Below are 21,172 nucleotides of genomic sequence, written 5' to 3' on the forward strand. Positions count from 1 at the left end.
GCACCGTCGCTACTGCGTCATACCGCGCCACCAGTGTCTGTGATGGCCGCGCCTCCTGTGTCTCTGGGCGCGCCTCCCGTGCCTGTGGCAGCGCCATGCAGGCAGAGACAGAAGCCGGGTGCGTGGAGAGCGACGAGTCGGTGGCCAGTGTAACACCCCCAGTGTCATGCTACAGTAATCCCCTGTTGAGGTTGCCATGTCATCACACTACTGTTGCTAATACTCACTTGATCCAAATCACTGTTCATGTTTGGCAAATTGAAATTCAAAGTCAAAAATTCAATTTGCCAAACATGAAAACTAAAATGTTCAAAGTGTGGCAAATAATCACTTAGTAATTGTCATGTTGGAACCAACCTCTTCTAAATTCCCAAAATGCCCATGGGAGTTAATTCAGTGCTCCAGCAGCATTTAAATTGGCCTTTTCAATTTCTAAAATTAATTAGGCAACTCCTTTTGACCCCAAACTTTTTATTCCATCTCAAGGTATGGTGTTAGATTTATGTGCCAAGTTTTGTTCAAAACAAAACTTATTTGGTACTAAAAGGAAATGCAAAACTGAGGCTAAAAATGTTAAACAGAAAAGATTTATAAAAAAAGAAAAAGAGAACCCCCCCCCCCCACGCTGGGCCGAATGGCCCAGCTGGCCACCGCACCGGCCAGCCCAACAGGCCCAGCTGGGCCTTCTTATCCACCCACCCACCCCACTCCCGAACCCTAACCTCTCCGGATCCCCACTCCTCCCACTCGCTCCCCCGCACGCCTCTCTCCCCTTCCCTAGTCTGGATCGGGGCAGAGGGCCCCGAAACCCTTGCCACTCCACCAACACCCGGCGCCTCTGGCCACCCCTCGTCGGCGCCGCCCCACCGCCGTCCTCCTCCCCCTCCCGATCTTGGTGCCTCGCCGCGGCGCCCCGACGACGCCACCGCCTGACGTTGCCGTCGTCGCCTCACCGCCTCGACCATGCCTCCTCACCGGACTGCCACACCGTCGTCCTCCCCTGCGTCACGCCGTCCTCGTCTCCCTCCTCGACAACCGCTGCCGTTGCCCTACGAGCCGCTGTGAGCCCCGGCCTCCGCCTCTCCTCTTCCCCCCACTTGCTCCAAGGCGACCCGACATCACCACCGCGCCACTGGCCCGCTCCGGCACGCCCCGATGCGTGCACACCGCGCCCAAGCCGTGCCCCACACCGCGCCACCTGCACGCGCCCAAGGATGCCTCACCCCTGGGCTCCCCTGCCCCCCGCTCCCGCTGCACGCATGCCGCGCTCCACCCCCCCCCGCCGCGGCCATGGCTAGTGCCGCCCTGTGATAACCCACAAGTATAGGGGATCGCAACAGCTTTCGAGGGTAGAGTATTCAACCCAAATTTATTGATTCGACACAAGGGGAGCCAAAGAATATTCTCAAGTATTAGCAGCTGAGTTGTCAATTCAACCACACCTGGAAACTTAGTATCTGCAGCAAAGTGTTTAGTAGCAAAGTAATATGATAGTGATGGTAACGATAACAAAAAAGTAACAAAAACAAAGTAATGTTTTTGGTATTTTATAGTGATTGTAACAATAGCAACGGGAAAGTAAATAAGCGTAAACCAATATATGGAAAGCTCGTAGGCATCGGATCAGTGATGGATAATTATGCCGGATGTGGTTCATCATGTAACAGTCATAACATAGGGTGACACAGAACTAGCTCCAATTCGTCAATGTAATGTAGGCATGTATTCCGAATATAGTCATATGTGCTTATGGAAAAGAACTTGCATGCCATCTTTTGTGCTACCCTCCCGTGGCAGCGGGGTCCTAATGGAAACTAAGGGATATTAAGGCCTCCTTTTAATAGAGAACCGGAACAAAGCATTAGCACATAGTGAATACATGAACTCCTCAAACTACGGTCATCACGGGTAAGTATCCCGATTATTGTCACTTCAGGGTTAACGGATCATAACACATAATAGGTGACTATAGACTTGCAAGATAGGATCAAGAACTCTCATATATTGATGAAAACATACTAGGTTCAGATCTGAAATCATGGCACTCGGGCCCTAGTGACAAGCATTAAGCATAGCAAAGTCATAGCAACATCAATCTCAGAACATAGTGGATACTAGGGATCAAACCCTAACAAAACTAACTCGATTACATGATAAAGCTCATCCAACCCATCACCGTCCAGCAAGCCTACGATGGAATTACTCACGCACGGCAGTGAGCATCATGAAATTGGTGATGGAGGATGGTTGATGATGACGACGACGATGAATCCTCCTCTCCGGAGCCTCGAACGGACTCCAGATCAGCCCTCCCGAGAGGTTTTAGGGCTTGGCGGCGGCTCCGTATCGTAAAACGTGATGATTTCTTCTCTCCTATTTTTTCTCCCCAAAAGCAGTTATATAGAGTTGGAGTTGGAGTCGGGAGGTCTCTAGGGGCCCATGAGGTAGGGGGGCGCCCCCACCCTCGTGGCAAGGGTGTGGGCCCCCTGGTCTTCATCTTTGGTGAGGATTTTTTATTATTTATTGTAAGATATTCCGTGGAGTTTCAGGTCATTTCGAGAACTTTTGTTTTCTACACATAAAACAACATCATGGCAATTCTGCTGAAAATAACATCAGTCCGGGTTAGTTCCATTCAAATCATACAAGTTAGAGTCCAAAACAAGGGCAAAAGTGTTTGGAAAAGTAGATACGACGGAGATGTATCAACTCCCCCAAGCTTAAACCCTTGCTTGTCCTCAAGCAATTCAGTTGATAAACTGAAAGAAATAAAGAAAAACTTTTACAAAGTCTGTTTGCTCTTGTTGTTGTAAATATGTCAAGCTAGCATTCAAGTTTCCAGCAAAGATTATAACTAACCATATTTGCAATAATTCTCAGGTCTCATGATTACCCATATCAATAGCATAATCAACTACCAAGCCATAATAATAAATCTCGGATGACAACACTTTCTCAAAACAATCATAATATGATATAACAAGATGGTATCTTGCTAGCCCTTTCTGAGACCGCAAAACATAAATGCAGAGCACCTTTAAAGATCAAGGACTGACTAGACATTGTAATTCATGGTAAAAGAGATCCAATCATAGTCACACCCAATGTAAACTAACAATAATGAATGCAAATGACAGCGGTGCTCTCCAACTGGTGTTTTAATAAGAGGATGATGATTCAACGTAAAAGTAAATAGATAGGCCCTTCGCAAAGGGAAGCAGGGATTTGTAGAGGTGCCAAAGCTCGGTTTTGAAATATAGGTGAATAATATTTTGAGCGGTATACTTTCATTGTCAACATAACAACCAAGCGATGGCGATATCTTCCATGCTACACACATTATAGGCGGTTCCCAAACAGGATGATAAAGTTTATACCCCCTCCACCAACAAACATCAATCCATGGCTTGCTCGAAACAACAAGTGCCTCCAACATACATCAGGTCCCAGGGGGAGTTTTGTTTGCAATTATTTTGATTTAGTTTGCATAAAGCATGGGACCGGGCATCCCGGTGACCAACCATTTATCTCGTGAGTGTGGAGCGGAGTCCACTCCTCTTGAGAATAACCCGCCTAGCATGGAAGATACATACAACCCTAGTTGATACATGAGCTATTCGAGCATACAAAACAGGATATTTATTTGAAGGTTTAGAGTTTGGCACATACAAATTTACTTGGAACGGCAGGTAGATACCGCATATAGGTAGGTATAGTGGACTCATCTGGAATAACTTTGGGGTTGAAGGGATTGGATGCACAAGCAGTATTCCCGCTTAGTACAGATGAAGGCTAGCAAAAGACTGGGAAGCGACCAACTAGAGAGCGACAACAGCCATGTACATGCATTAAAATTAATAAACATTGGATGCAAGCATGAGTAGGATATAATCCACCATGAACATAAATATCGTGAAGGCTATGTTGATTTGTTTCAACTACATGCATGAACATGTGCCAAGTCAAGTCACTTAAATCATTCAGAGGAGGATACCTGTAACACCCCGGATGTAACTTTCCCAATTTGTACTCCAACTCTTGCCATTTCAACGTTAAGTTATTTTATTTTCTCGGCTTCGGGTCTTTGTCTCCGTGTGTGGTTGTCGTTGTCATGCATCTCATATCACGCCATTATGTGCATTGCATTTGCATACGTGTTCGTCTCATGCATTCGAGCATTTTCCCCGTTGTCCGTTTTGCATTCCGGCGCTTCGTTCTCCTCCGGTGGTCATTTCTAGCTTTCTTCCATGTGTGGGGATTAAACATTTCCAGATTGGACCGAGACTTGCCAAGCGGCCTGGGTTTACTACCGGTAGACCGCCTGTCAAGTTTCGTACCATTTGGACTTCGTTTGATACTCCAACGGTTAATCGAGGGACCGAAAAGGCCTCGTGTGTGTTGCAGCCCAACACCCCTCCAATTTGGCCCAAAACCCACCTAAGCCTGCTCCATCATCTAGAGCGTTCGATCACAATTGCGTGGCCGAAAACCGCACCTCATTTGGACTCTCCTAGCTCCCTCTGTGCCTATTTAAAGCCCCCTCCCGAAATTCGCGGATCTCCTCCCTCTCAAACTCTAGAAATCGCCCCCGCACCGGCCGAACACGTCCGAATCCGGCCGGACGCGTCCGCTCGTCACCGCCGCCAACCGCCGCCCGCCACGTGGCATCGCGCCTGCCCGCCGCCGCCGACGCCCGGGAGCCCAACGCCGGCCCCCGCGGCCCACTCGCCCTCCGCCGCCGCCCGCTGCTTCTTCTCCCTCCTCCGCCCGAAGCCGCCTCGCCGCCCATCGCCGGTGACCGCTGCCGCTGCGCCACTCCGGCGACTGGCCGCCGCCCTGCCGCGCGAGAGCGCCCGGATCTGGCCGCCCCTCGCCGCTGCAACCTCGCCGTCGCTCTCCTCCGAAGGCGCCGCCCGGCCTCCTCTCCCTCCTACGCCGGCGACGAGCTCCAGCTTCTCCAACTCCGGCCGCCGCCTCCGGTGAACAGTGCGCGCGCCGCCGCCTTGGATTCCATGCCACCGAAACCCTAGATCCGGAGGTTGATTTTTCTACTAAGTCCTCGGATTTTCAGATCCATGTTGCCCTGTTTATAGCTCCGTAACTTTGCATCCGTAGCTCCGATTCATGCATATAGCATATCAAATTGTTCATCTCAGAGAGAACATCATTTCATTCCATTGCATCATTTTCATTTGAGTTCATATTGATGCCCAAAATGCTGTTAGAAGAGGGCTACTTGAGTTAATTGTCAGATCTGCTGCTCCATTTAGCTTTTTGTCATTTTTGCCATGATTAATGTGTGCATGATATGCCCTGATGCTCTACATATGTTTTGTTAAGGGTTTTGTTATCTTTCCAGAGGTGCAACCCATGTATTTTTGTGATGTGTGTGGTGACTAGTGCAAGCTTGCAAAGTGGTGCACTTGGTAATTCTGTTTTCAGGGACATAGCAATTCCAGTAAGTCCTTGATCTGTTTATCTCATGTTGCCTTATGTTCATGTTGTTTCCTAGTGATCCGTGCCTCTTTCGAGGATGATCAGTAAGGATGTTTTGTTAATCTTGTAGTGCTCTATCCATCCATGTCTTTGTTTGAAATTATGGAGCACCCTAGCTTGAGTCAATCGAGCTCTACTTTTGCTACTTCGTGAATCTGGGTAAATTGTCAACTTGTTTGCAATTTTGCCGATGATGTTGTAGTTGATCCGTGCATGCTATGCTATTGTTCTTGCCATTTCTAGCTTGCATTTTGTGCCTTCTTGATGGGTGTATGCTTATCTTATCATGAATTGCACCGTAGTGAGTGCATCGAGCTCGTAAACATGCCTACTTGAGTTATGTTTTCAGCATGTGCCAGTTTTCACTAAATCTGAAAACTGATTATGTTTTTGCTATGTTCACATGCTTGCAATGGTATTTTCTGATCCCTTTTGGCTCAAGGTCACTAAGGGACTTTTGTTAAGATCTTTGAGTAGCTCCATGCCATGCTTTACTTTGTCATGTTCAGGTCCTGTAGCATATAGTTTTGTTGCTCCGAAGAGGGCTACCTGATCTGAAATTTCAGACAAGTGTTAATTTCACTAAGTCTGAGATCTGTTTGTCATATGCATTTTTTCCATGCTTGTTTGAACCTGTTAATGGATGAATTGGCCGTAGCTCAGTGCTAGAATTTTGTTAAGCATTTTGAATGCATCCCTGCCATGTAGTTTTTTATCATGTTTGGGTGTTGTAGCATGTCCATCTCATTGCATTTAGATGGCTACTTTCTGTAAATCGCAGACCGGTGTCATTTGAATCGCTTGCCTTTTCCAAACCGTAACCCCGATTCTGGCGTTCTTTATATCGTTTTCAAGCGATTTCATCTCATCTTTCCAGTGGCACACTTGGTTTTCCAAGTTGAGGCCAGGTTCTTGCATTCCCTGTCAAATCTTGCATATGCATCACTTATTGCATCCCGCATAGCATACCATCTTTGCATCATGTTGTTTGAGTTTGCACGTGGTTGATTGTGTCCTTGTTGCTTGTTTGTCTTGTTTGGGTAGAGCCGGGAGACGAATTCGCTAACAAGGAGCCCGTTGAGTTTGCTTTCGAGGATCCAGTCAACTCTGACAACTTTGCAGGCAAGATGATCATACCCTCGAAATCACTACTATCTTTGCTATGCTAGTTTGCTTGCTATTTTGCTATGCCAATGCTACGATGCCTACCATTTGCTTTCAAGCCTCCCAAATTTCCATGTCAAGCCTCTAACCCACCATGTCCTAGCAAACAGTTGATTGGCTATGTTACCGCTTTGCTCAGCCCCTCTTATAGCGTTGCTAGTTGCAGGTGAAGATTAGAGGCAGTTCCTTGTTGGAACATTTATTTACTTGTTGGGATATCATTATATTGCCGTGTTATCTTAATGCATCTATATACTTGGTAAAGGGTGGAAGGCTTGGCCTCTCGCCTAGTGTTTTGTTCCACTCTTGTCGCCCTAGTTTCCGTCATATCGGTGTTATGTTCCCGGATTTTGCGTTCCTTACGCGGTTGGGTTATAATGGGAACCCCTTGATAGTTTGCCTTGATTAAAGCTTTTCCAGCAATGCCCAACCTTGGTTTTACCATTTGCCACCTAGCCTCTTTTTCCCTTGGGTTTCCGGAGCCCGAGGGTCATCTTATTTTAAACCCCCCCCGGGCCAGTGCTCCTCTGAGTGTTGGTCCAACCTAGAGCCCCTTGCAGCGCCACCTCAGGGAAACTTGAGGGCTGGTTTTAGTTGTACGGATTGCTTATCCGATTGTGCCCTGAGAAAGAGATATGTGCAGCTCCTATCGGGATTTGTCGGCACATTCGGGCGGTGTTGCTGGTCTTGTTTTAACCTGTTGAAATGTCTTGAAGAACCGAGATACTGAGTCTGATCGGAACGTCTTGGGAGGAGGTATATTCCTTCGTTGACCATGAGAGCTTGTCATGGGCTAAGTTGGGACTCCCCTGCAGGGATTTGAACTTTCGAAAGCCGTGCCCGCGGTTATGGGCAGATGGGAATTTGTTAATGTCCGGTTGTAGATAACTTGAACCTTAACTTAATTAAAATGAAACAACTGAGTGTGTTACCGTGATGGCCTCTTCTCGGCGGAGTCCGGGAAGTGGACACGGTGTTGGAGTAATGTTTGCGCAGGTTGTTCTCTAGTTTCTCGCTCGCGCTTTGCCTCCTCTTCTCGCTCTCTTTTGCGTATAAGTTAGCCACCATATTTTGCTAGTCGCTTGCTGCAGCTCCACATATATTTACCTTGCCATTCCTATAAGCTTAAATAGTCTTGATCGCGAGGGTGCGAGATTGCTGAGTCCCTGTGGCTCATAGATTACTATTACACCAGATGCAGGGCCTGATGATTACGCTCCAGGAGACGCGCTTGAGCTCAAGTGGGAGTTCGACGAGGACTCTCAACGATACTATGTTTCTTTTCTTGATGATCAGTAGTGGTGCCCAGTTGGGGGTGATCGGGACCGTGTCGCATGTTGGGTTGTCTTTTATTTTGGCACTGTAGTCGGGCCATGAGTGTTTGGATGATGTAATGTTATTTATGTACTTGATTGACATGGCGAGTGTAAGCCAACTATGTTATCTCCCCTTTTATTATCATATTACATGGGATGTTGTGAAGATTGCCTAACTTGCGACATATGCCTTCAATGCGATTATGCCTCTAAGTCGTGCCTCGACACGTGGGAGATATAGTCGCATCGAGGGTGTTACAAGTTGGTAATCAGAGCCTTCCCCGACCTTAGGAGCCCCATTGCTTGATCATTTTTAGCGGCCGAGTTGTGTCTAGAAAAATGTTTTGAGTCATTTAGGAATTATATATCGGAGAGTTTAGGAATTCTTTTTACTTCCCAGTCTCCTCATCGCTCTGGTAAGGCATCCTGACGTAGAGTTTTGACTCTTCTCTTCTCAAATTTCACTAAAAAAATTTAGGATCACGCGGGTATCTTGGAATCGTTCCGATGGTTTTATGATGAGAACATTGTCTTGGTGCCTCCTGTCAGGGGTTTAGTGGAAGTGTCCCGGGGAGTTGAGCTCTGAGGTGTTGTCATCATAATTTTATCGTTGCAGTTCTGGAATACCTGAGTTTAGTACGCCGACATCGAAAATCTCTTTTATGCAGTTCGTTGGTGAGATAACCTCGACGCCACCCAGTACTGGGGCGGGAGTTCGGGAGTATCGCCATAACTTGTATAACGGATGCTTTTCGAAGGTTGAGGTAGATGGTTTCCGAAGGTTTCTTGGTTATGTGTTGAAGGATGGATACAGCTGGATGTAGGATTTGCTAGTTTGGGTGAGATATTATGCTTCCCCTGTATCCCCAACACCTGATTGCATAACCGGAAAGGTTCGGGAGTTTCATAGGTGGGAATTCTTGTAGCTCTAGTTCTTCTTCCACGGATATTGGTTTGAGATTGGGATTTCTTACCGATTATTCGTTCTTGATCCGTACCTTGTTGATTTATTTCTCTACCTTAATTCTACGTGGCTTCTCAATTTATGGATATGTGACCATTTCAAGAGGAATGCATTCGTTCATTTTGTTCGGATGTGAAGACTATATGTTGCAATTTTCATTCTGTTGGATTCAGCTTCAATATTTGTCTATCAATGTGCTAATGGATGTCAACCTCTTCAGGATGGCTCCTCCAACGCGCACGACTCCGAATCCTGATCCGCCACCACCTCCACCTCCTCCGGAGGCATGGCAAGCTGTGATGGCCGCAACCAATGCAAACACACAGTTGATCATGCAAATTCTTCAAGAGCGCAATCAAGGCAACCAAGGGAATCAAGGCAACAATCAGAATCACTTTGCTACACTCAACCAGTTCCTTGCTAACGGGCCAAAGACTTTCAGCAATTGTGTTGAGGCAACCGATGCTGACGATTGGCTTGTGGATCTGTGCAAGCATTTCGAGTGCAGTAACGTCAGGCCTGAGGACTTTGTTAAGTTCGCTTCCTTCCAACTCAAAGATCAAGCTGCAGAATGGTTCCAGCAGTACAAGGACTCCAGAGGTGGACGTGTTATCACTTGGGATGATTTCCGTCGAGATTTCCGAGCTCATCATATTCCTCAGAGCGTGGTTGAAAGCAAGCGTGAGGAATTCCGCAACCTGAAGCAAGGCTCTTTGTCTGTCTATGACTACAACAAGTTGTTCCAGAAGCTCGCCCGCTTTGCCAAGCAGGACGTCCCTGATGAGAAGAGCATGATATACCAGTTCAGGGGTGGTCTCAGAGAAGAAATTCAGCTAGCTCTTGTTCTCTTTGAGCCCTTGAGGTACGATGAGTTCTACAACATGGCACTGAAGCAAGAGGCTGCTCAGTTGAGGTGTGATGCTTCCAAGAAGCGAGTGAGAGATGTTACTCCTTCTTCCTCTACTCAAGTGGCCAAGCAGCAGAAGTATTGGCTTCCTCCTCCTCCATTCCGCCAGCCGTATCAGCAGAAGAGCAAAGGTGGCAGTGGTTCTTCCCACCCACCCAACCCTGGCTTTCAGAACAAGACTTCGTCTCAAGCTCCAAGATCGAGTGCTCCGTATCACCGTCCGCCTTCATAGGTCACGTGCAACAAGTGCCAACAGAAGGGTCACTATGCCAACAAGTGTTTCAACCAGAGGCGTCTTCCTCCTCCTCCTCCTCCTGTGAGATCGGCAAGTACAGCTGTGGTCAAGCATAACCCCAAGCACGCCAAGGTCAACTTGATGAACGCAGCTCAGGCAGAGGACTCGTCAGATGTGATCATGGGTAACCTTCCTGTTAATGATATTCCCGCAAGAGTTCTTTTTGACACTGGTGCATCGCATTGTTTCATCTCAAGACCTTTTGCATCTAAGCATGATTTTGTTACTCAGGTGTTGCCGAAACCGTTGGCTATTGTCTCGCCGGCCCGTCAAATGACATCTCGAGTATGCATTCTGGATGTTACAATCACTTTGGGTGACTATAAATTCTTGTCCTCTCCAAATGTTCTTGGTGACTCAGATATTGATCTTATTCTCGGAATGGATTGGCTTTCTAAGTACAAGGCTCATCTTGATTGTGCAGCCAGGCAGATTCAATTGACTCATTCGTCTGAGGATGTAATTGTCTTTGCCGCTCGTGATGATACCATCCGTCTGTTTTCTCTCAATGAGAGGGGTGAACTGGATGCCATCTCTCAAATTCCAGTCGTTTGCGAATATCAAGACGTCTTTCCAGGAGAGCTTCCAGGAATGCCTCCGCACCGGCTAGTTGAATTCGTTATTGATCTTGAGCCTGGCACGGAACCTGTGTGCAAACGTCCTTACAAGCTCGGACCTGAAGAGTTGAAGGAGCTGAAGAAGCAACTCGATATTCAAGAGAAAATGGGTCTCATCCGGCCTAGTTCTTCTCCGTGGGGTTGTGGTGTTCTTTTTGTGAAGAAGAAGGATGCCACGGACCGACTTTGTGTTGATTACCGTCCATTGAACAAGAAGACTATCAAGAACAAATACCCACTTCCCAACATCAACGAGCTGTTCGAACAACTCAAAGGTGCCCAAGTATTCTCCAAGCTTGATCTCCGTATGGGTTATCATCAGATTCGAATCCGTGAGCAAGATATTCCCAAGACGGCTTTCAGGACAAGCTTTGGTTCATATGAATACACTGTCATGTCTTTTGGCCTCGTCAACGCTCCTCCGACGTTCTCTCGCATGATGAACTTCATCTTCAACGCCTACACCAATGACTTCGTTTTGGTCTATCTCGACGACATTCTGGTTTTCTCGAAGAACAAGGAAGATCATGCCAAGCACTTGCGTTTGGTTCTGATAAGCTCAGGGAACATCAGTTCTACGCCAAGTTCTCCAAGTGTGAATTTTGGCTCGATGAGGTTCTTTATCTTGGTCATATCATCTCTGCCAAGGGCATTGCCGTGAATCCTGAGAAGGTGTCTGCAATTGTGAATTGGGAACCTCCTCAGAACGTGAAGCAACTCCGTAGCTTCCTCGGTCTCGCAAGCTATTGCCGAAGATTCGTTGAAAACTTTTCTAAGATCGCGAAGCCTCTCTCTAATCTTCTCCAGAAGCACGTCAAGTACGTTTGGTCTCCGGAGTGTGACATTGCTTTCAACACTTTGAAAGAGAAATTGATCACTGCTCCAGTTCTGACTCCGCCTGATGAATCCAAGCCGTACGAGGTCTTTTGTGATGCCTCTCTCCAAGGTCTTGGCGCAGTATTGATGCAAGAGAAGAAAGTTGTTGCTTATACCTCTCGCCAGTTGAAGCCTAATGAGAAGAACTACCCCACTCATGATCTCGAGTTGGCGGCAGTTGTGCATGCTCTTTTGACTTGGAGACATCTTCTATTGGGAAGAAAAGTGGACATTTTCACTGATCACAAGAGTCTCAAGTACATCTTCACTCAGCCTAATCTCAACCTCAGGCAAACTCGATGGGTCGAAATGATTCAAGAGTATAATCCGAGTATTGAGTATACTCCAGGCAAGGCCAATGTGATTGCTGACGCATTGAGCAGGAAAGCTTACTGCAACAGTCTGATTCTCAAGCCTTATCAACCCGAGCTTTGTGAAGCTTTCCGCAAACTTAATCTGCAAGTTGTTCCTCAAGGTTTCCTCGCCAACCTTCAAGTCTCTCCTACCTTGGAAGACCAGATTCGCCAAGCCCAGCTTCTTGATGCTATGGTGAAAAAGGTGAAGATTGGGATTGCCAAGAGTCAACCCAAGTACAAGTGCTACCGCCTTGATGACAAGGACACTCTCTTCTTCGAGGATCGTATTGTTGTACCCAAAGGTGACCTTCGTAAAGTGATCATGAACGAGGCTCACAATTCTCTCCTCTCCATCCACCCTGGGAGCACGAAGATGTATCAGGACCTTAAGCAAGCTTATTGGTGGACTCGAATGAAGCGCGAGATTGCTCAATTCGTGAATGAATGTGATGTCTGCAGAAGAGTGAAGGCAGAACACCAAAGGCCAGCGGTCTCCTCCAACCTCTTGCCATTCCAGAATGGAAGTTTGACCACATTGAAATGGACTTCGTGACTGGGTTTCCAAAGTCCAAGCGTGGCAATGATGCTATATTCGTTGTCATCGACAAACTCACCAAAGTGGCTCACTTTCTGCCTATCAAAGAGTCGATCACTGCAGCTCAATTGGCGGAACTCTATACCTCTCGTATTGTCTCTCTGCACGGTATTCCTCAAGTGATCTCTTCAGACCGTGGCAGCATCTTTACATCCAAGTTTTGGGATTCTTTTCAGAAGGCCATGGGCACCAACATCCGCTTCAGCACAGCTTTCCATCCTCAAACTAGCGGTCAAGTCGAGCGTGTCAACCAGATTCTTGAAGATATGCTCAGGGCTTGTGTGATCTCCTTCGGCATGAAGTGGGAGGATTGTCTTCCTTATGCTGAATTCTCCTACAACAACAGTTTTCAAGCAAGTTCGGGCAAGGCCCCATTTGAAATTCTGTATGGCAGGAAGTGCCGTACCCCTCTCAACTGGTCTGAAACCGGTGAACGTCAGCTTTTGGGTAATGACTTAATCACAGAGGCAGAAGAAATGTGCAAAGTCATTCGTGATAACCTCAAAGCAGCCCAATCCCGCCAGAAGAGCTACTATGATAGTAAGCACCGTGATTTGGCTTTCGAGATCGGAGATCATGTTTACCTCCGCGTCTCTCCTATGAAAGGTACTCGTCGCTTCGGTATCAAAGGGAAGCTTGCCCCCAGATACGTGGGACCTTTCAAGATTGTCAGCAAGAGAGGCGACCTCGCCTATCAACTCGAGCTTCCTTCAAACTTTGCAAATGTTCATGACGTGTTCCATGTCTCTCAGCTTCGAAAGTGCTTTAAGACTCCTGACCGCACTGTCAACTTCGAGGACATTGAGCTCCAAGAAGATCTCTCCTATCGTGAGCACCCAGTTGCTATTCTTGAAGAGACTGAACGCAAGACTCGCAACAAGTCAATGAAATTTCTCAAAGTCAAGTGGTCACACCATTCCGAACGTGAAGCTACCTGGGAACGCGAGGATCACCTCCGTTCTGAGTACCCGGCGTTCTTTCAGTCCTAGATCTCGGGACGAGATCCTTTCGTAGTGGTGGAGTGTTGTAACACCCCGGATGTAACTTTCCCAATTTGTACTCCAACTCTTGCCGTTTTGGTGTTAAGTTATTTTATTTTCTTGGGTTCAGGTCTTTGTCTCCGTGTGTGGTTGTCGTTGTCATGCATCTCATATCATGCCATCATGTGCATTGCATTTCCATACGTGTTCGTCTCATGCGTTCGAGCATTTTCCCCGTTGTCCGTTTTGCATTCCGGCGCTTCGTTCTCCTTCGGTGGTCATTTCTAGCTTTCTTCCATGTGTGGGGATTAAACATTTCTGGATTGGACCGAAACTTGCCAAGCGGCCTGGGTTTACTACCGGTAGACCGCCTGTCAAGTTTCGTACCATTTGGACTTTGTTAGATACTCCAACGGTTAACCGAGGGACCGAAAAGGCCTCGTGTGTGTTGCAGCCCAACACCCCTCCAATTTGGCCCAAAACCCACCTAAGCCTGCTCCATCATCTAGAGTGTTCGATCACGATCGCGTGGCCAAAAACCACACCTCATTTGAACTCTCCTAGCTCCCTCTATGCCTATTTAAAGCCCCCTCCCGAAATTCGCGGATCTCCTCCCTCTCAAACCCTATAAATCGCCCCCGCACCGGCCGGACACGTCCGAATCTGGCCGGACGCGTCCGCTCATCACCGCCGCCAACCGCCGCCCGCCACGTGGCATCGCGCCTGCCCGCCGCCGCCGAGGCCCGGGAGCCCAACGCCGGCCCCCGCGGCCCACTCGCCCTCCGCCGCCGCCCGCTCCTTCTTCTCCCTCCTCCTCCCGAAGCCGCCTCGCCGCCCATCGCCGGTGACCGCTGCCTCCGCGCCACTCCGGCGACTGCCCGCCGCCCCGCCGCGCGAGAGCGCCCGGATCCGGCCGCCCCTCGCCACTGCAACCTCGCCGTCGCTCTCCTCCGAAGGCGCCGCCCGGCCTCGTCTCCCTCCTACGCCGGCGACGAGCTCCGGCTTCTCCAACTCCGGCCGTTGCCTCCGGTGAACAGTGCGCGCGCCGCCGCCTCGGATTCCATGCCACCGAAACCCTAGATCCGGAGGTTGATTTTTCTACTAAGTCCTCGGATTTTCAGATCCATGTTGCCCTGTTCATAGCTCCGTAACTTTGCATCCGTAGCTCCGATTCATGCATATAGCATATAAAATTGTTCATCTCAGAGAGAACATCATTTCATTCCATTGCATCATTTTCATTTGAGTTCATCTTGATGCCCAAAATGTTGTTAGAAGAGGGCTACTTGAGTTAATTGTCAGATCTGCTGCTCCATTTAGCTTTTTGTCATTTTTGCCATGATTAATGTGTGCATGATATGCCATGATGCTCTACATATGTTTTGTTAAGGGTTTTGTCATCTTTCCAGAGGTGCAACCCATGTATTTTTGTGATGTGTGTGGTGACTAGTGAAAGCTTGCAAAGTGGTGCACTTGGTAATTTTGTTTTCAGGGACTTAGCAATTCCACCAAGTCCTTGATCTGTTTATCTCATGTTGCTTTATGTTCATGTTGTTTCCTAGTGATCCGTGCCTCTTTTGAGGATGATCAGTAAGGATATTTTTTTAATCTTGTAGTGCTCTATCCATCCATGTCTTTGTTTTCAATTATGGAGCACCCTATCTTGAGTCAATCGAGCTCTACTTTTGCTACTTTGTGAATCTTGGGAGATTGTCAACTTGTTTGCAATTTTGCCGATGATGTTGTAGTTGATCCGTGCATGCTATGCTATTGTTCTTGCCATTTCTAGTTTGCATTTTGTGCCTTCTTGATGGGTGTATGCTTGGCTTATCATGAATTGCACCATAGTGAGTGCATCGAGCTCGTAAACATGCCTACTTGAGTTATGTTTTCAGCATGTGCCAGTTTTCACTAAGTCTGAAAACTGATTATGTTTTTGCTATGTTCGCATGCTTGCAATGGTATTTTCTGATCCCTTTTGGCTCAAGGTCACTAAGGGACTTTTGTTAAGCTCTTTGAGTAGCTCCATGCCATGCTTTACTTTGCCATGTTCAGGTCCTGTAGCATGTAGTTTTGTTGCTCCGAAGAGGGCTACCTGATCTGAAATTCCAGACAAGTGTTAATTTCACTAAGTCTGAGATCTGTTTGTCATATGCATTTTTGCCATGCTTGTTTGAACCTGTTAATGGATGAATTGGCCGTAGCTCAGTGCTAGACTTTTGTTAAGCATCTTGAATGCATCCCTGCCATGTATTTTGTTGTCATGTTTGGGTGCTGTAGCATGTTCATCTCATTGCATTTAGATGGCTACTTGCTGTAAATCGCAGACCGGTGTCATATTTGAATCGCTTGCCATTTCCAAACCGTAACTCCGATTCCGGCGTTCTTTATATCGTTTTCAAGCGATTTCATCTCATCTTTCCAGTGGCACACTTGGATTTCCAAGTTGAGGCCAGGTTCTTGCATTTCCTGTCATATCTTGCATTTGCATCCCGCATCGCATCCCGCATAGCATATCATCATTGCATCATATTGTTTGATCCTTGCACGTGGTTGATTGTGTCCTTGTTGCTTGTTTGTCTTGTTTGGGTAGAGCCGGGAGACGAGTTCGCTAACGAGGAGCCCGTTGAGTTTGCTTTCGAGGATCCAGTCAACTCTGACAACTGTGCAGGCAAGATGATCATACCCTCGAAATCACTACTATCTTTGCTATGCTAGTTTGCTCGCTCTTTTGCTATGCCAATGCTACGATGCCTACCACTTGCTTTCAAGCCTCCCAAATTGCCATGTCAAACCTCTAACCCACCATGTCCTAGCAAACCGTTGATTGGCTATGTTACCGCTTTGCTCAGCCCCTCTTATAGCGTTGCTAGTTGCAGGTGAAGATTGGAGGCCGTTCCTTGTTGGAACATTTATTTACTTGTTGGGATATCATTATATTGCCTTGTTATCTTAATGCATCTATATACTTGGTAAAGGGTGGAAGGCTCGGCCTCTCGCCTAGTGTTTTGTTCCACTCTTGCCGCCCTAGTTTCCGTCATATCGGTGTTATGTTCCCGGATTTTGCGTTCCTTACGCGGTTGGGTTATAATGGGAACCCCTTGATAGTTCGCCTTGATTAAAGCTTTTCCAGCAATGCCCAACCTTGGTTTTACCATTTGCCACCTAGCCTCTTTTTCCCTTGGGTTTCCGGAGCCCGAGGGTCATCTTATTTTAAACCCCCCCGGGCCAGTGCTCCTCTGAGTGTTGGTCCAACCTAGAGCCCTTGCAGCGCCACCTCGGGGAAACTTGAGGGCTGGTTTTAGTTGTACGGATTGCTTATCTGATTGTGCCCTGAGAAAGAGATATGTGCAGCTCCTATCGGGATTTGTCGGCACATTCGGGCGGTGTTGCTGGTCTTGTTTTAACCTGTCGAAGTGTCTTGAAGAACCGAGATACCGAGTCTGATCGGAACGTCTTGGGAGGAGGTCTATTCCTTCGTTGACCGTGAGAGCTTGTCATGGGCTAAGTTGGGACTCCCCTGCAGGGATTTGAACTTTCGAAAGCCGTGCCCGCGGTTATGGGCAGATGGGAATTTGTTAATGTCCGGTTGTAGATAACTTGAACCTTAACTTAATTAAAATGAATCAACTGAGTGTGTTACCGTGATGGCCTCTTCTCGGCGGAGTCCGGGAAGTGGACACGGTGTTGGAGTAATGTTTGCGCAGGTTGCTCTCTAGTTTCTCGCTCGCGCTTTGCCTCCTCTTCTCGCTCTCTTTTGCGAATAAGTTAGCCACCATATTTGCTAGTCGCTTGCTGCAGCTCCACATATATTTACCTTGCCTTACCTATAAGCTTAAATAGTCTTGATCGCGAGGGTGCGAGATTGCTGAGTCCCTGTGGCTCACAGATTACTATTACACCAGATGCAAGGCCTGATGATTACGCTCCAGGAGACGCGCTTGAGCTCAAGTGGGAGTTCGACGAGGACTCTCAACGATACTATGTTTCTTTTCCTGATGATCAGTAGTGGTGCCCAGTTGGGGGTGATCGGGACCGTGTCGCATGTTGGGTTGTCTTTTTTTTGGCGCCGTAGTCGGGCCATGAGTGTTTGGATGATGTAATGTTATTTATGTACTTGATTGACGTGGCGAGTGTAAGCCAACTATGTTATCTCCCCTTTTATTATCATATTACATGGGATGTTGTGAAGATTGCCTAACTTGCGACATATGCCTTCAATGCGATCATGCCTCTAAGTCGTGCCTCGACACGTGGGAGATATAGTCGCATCGAGGGTGTTACAATACCACCCTATCATACCACATCATAACCATTTTAATAACATGTTGGCACGCAAGGTAAACCATTATAACTCATAGCTAATCAAGCATGGCACAAGCAACTATGATCTCTAATTGTCATTGCTAACATGTTTATTCATAACATGCTGAATCAAGAACGATGAACTCATCATATTTACAAAAACAAAAGAGGTCGAGTTCGTACCAGCTTTTCTCATCTCAGGCAGTCCATCATATATCATCATAATTGCCTTTCACTTGAACGAGCGAATGATGTGATTAATAATAAGAGTGCACGTGCATTGGACTAAGATGGAATCTGCGAGCATTCAATAAATAGGAGAAGACAAAGCAATATGGGCACTTGGTTAAATCAACAATAAAGCATATAAGAGCCACTTCAACAATTTAATTATGGTCTTCTCCTATCGACCCCCAAAGAAATGAAAAGAAATAAAACTATTTACACGGGAAAGCTCCCAACAAGCAAAAGAAGAACAGGAAATATTTTTGGGTTTTCTTTTTAATTACTACCTCAATCATGGAAATTAAACTAATTAAAAGTTACAACTAGTTTTTTCTTTTTTTCTTAAGGTTTATTAAACACACAAGAAGAAAGCATAAAAGGAAATAAACTAGCATGGATGATACAATGAAAAAGTATGAACACCGACATCTAGAAATGAGTGTGTGTGAACATAAATGTAATGCGGTGAGAAATACGTACTCCCCCAAGCTTAGGCTTTTGGCCTAAGTTGGTCTATGGCCACGGCTGGCCTGGCTGATATCCATAATAATAGTTGGGGTCGTACTGCGATGTAGCGGCTATCGCCTCCTGAGCTGTAGGGTTCCAGTAGGCATGGATAGCCGTCAACGGAACAAGGTACGTGCCTACAGTCAAATCAAACAAAGAAGGAGCAGACAAGGTAATAGTCTCAGGATGATGTTTATTAAAGAACAATTGATAGTTAAGCTCTCCTGCCCTATTCTTAATAGTAAAATCATGTGCCACCATACTTTTATAATCTATATAAACACGAGGCAGCACTTTTTCTTCCTTCTCAGCATGCCTAATAGGTATGTTAAAATGTGCACCTAGGCGTGTAGCATAGATGCCTCCAAAGATGGGGCCCTTTGTACGGTTCAGACTTAACCGTTTAGCAATAATACCACCCATACTAAAATTGTTATCACTGTATAAACCATGGAGCAGAATAATTATATAAGGGATACTTAGGTTTCCACAGTTTTCGCGTCCAATTAAGCAACAACTAGCAAATAATGCAAAGTAACGTAAAACAGGAAAATGTATGCTAGTGATTCGTGCATCGGAAACCTTCCTAGTTTCTCCTACAGTGATAGTATCAATAAACCCCTCCACATCATCATGATGTGGTTCTTCTGTCTTGCCCCCAAAAGGGACTAAACAAATCCGACAGAAATCATAAAGTGACATCTCCTTATGCTCATCATATAAATGAAATTCCACCATAGGTGGTGAGTTCCTAGAATCAAAATGAAAGTTTTGCACAAAGGTATTTGTGAGTAAGAGATACTGATCGCATTGGTCGCGGAGGAAAGCAGTGCGGCTTGCATTATGAGCCAATTCATGAAAATCTTCATAAATCCCGGCTGCTCTCAAGAAATCCTCGGAAGGCCATTCACACGCCCGAACCTCCGCAGTGCGCGGCAAATTATACTTAGGCTTCGGTGCCTTTTCCTTCGAGCTTTGGCTTGATGAGACCCTCAATAATCTCCTCATCATTTTCTGAGAAATTCTGAATTTTTTAGTAACTTCAAAATAAAAGTAAACCAAACTCAATAATATTGATAGCAACCACTCCTACAAGTGCCCAGGGCCTATATCATGCATCAAAACTACTTTTGACCATATAAATTTGACATGCAAGCTCAAGAACAGGGTCACCTAAGCAGCAAAAATTTGAAATAAATAAAGCACTAGAATAAAAACTAATTGGACCAATGGGGGAGTCACATACCAATGAACAATCTCCCCAAGCAGTTTTGTGAGAGGTGCTTTGAGCAAGGAGATCGAAAATGGCGGCAAAGAGGGCTAGAACTCGTGCTTGAGTTGGTTTTTCGTGTTTGTGGGAGGAAGAAGAAGAGGATGGGTGCATTAATAAGTGGAGGAGGGCCACCGTGGGCCCACGAGGCAGGGGGCGCGCCCTAGAGGGGTGGGCGCACCCTCCACCCTCGTGGCAAGGTGGTTGGCCCCCCTGGTGTGTTCTTTCTTCCGTAAATCCTCATATATTCTATAAAAAATCATATTTAATTTTCAGGGCATTTGGAGAACTTTTATTTTTGAGGTATTTTTATATTGCACGGATAATCAAATAACAGATAGAAAATTATTTATTTTTACTTTATTTCAACTAAATAACAGAAAGTATAGAGAGGGTACAGAAGGTTGTGCTTCTAGTTTCATCCATCTCATGCTCATCAAAAGGAATCCACTAACAAGGTTGATCAAGTCCTATTAACAAACTCATTCCGATTAACATGAAACCGAAGAAATTTCGAATAACACTAGGTTACCTCAACGGGGATATGCACATCCCCAATAATAAGTATATCATATTTCTTCTTGACAGTAGGAAGAGGAAATTCAAAACCTCCAAATATAATCAATGGAATTTTTCCGATAGAATTGATACTATGAACTTGAGGTTGTTTCCTCGGAAAGTGGACCGTATGCTCATTACCATTAACATGAAAAGTGACATTGCCTTTGTTGCAATCAATAACAGCCCTTGCAGTATTAAGAAAAGGTCTTCCAAGAATAATAGACATACTGTCGTCCTTGGGAATATCAAGAATAACAAAGTCCATTAAAATAGTAACGTTTGCAACCACAACAGGCACATCCTCACAAATACCGACATGTATAGCAGTTGATTTATCAGCCATTTGCAAAGATATTTCAGTAGGTGCCAACTTATTCAAGTCAAGTCTATGATATAAAGAGAGAGGCATAACACTAACACCGGCTCCAAGATCACATAAAGCAGTTTTAACATAGTTTCTTTTAATGGAGCATGGTATAGTAGGTACTCCTGGATCTCCAAGTTTCTTTGGTATTCCACCCTTGAAAGTATAATTAGCAAGCATGGTGGAAATTTCAGCTTCTAGTATCTTTCTTTTATTTGTAACAATATCTTTCATGTACTTAGCATAAGGATTCATTTTGAGCATATCAGTCAATCACATACGCAAAAAGATAGCTCTAATCATTTCAGCAAAGCGCTCAAAATCCTCATCATCCTTTTTCTTGGATGGTTTGGGAGGAAAAGGCATGGGTTTCT

Source organism: Triticum aestivum, chromosome 6A, assembly GCF_018294505.1.
Source record: "Triticum aestivum cultivar Chinese Spring chromosome 6A, IWGSC CS RefSeq v2.1, whole genome shotgun sequence".
NCBI lineage: Eukaryota > Viridiplantae > Streptophyta > Magnoliopsida > Poales > Poaceae > Triticum > Triticum aestivum.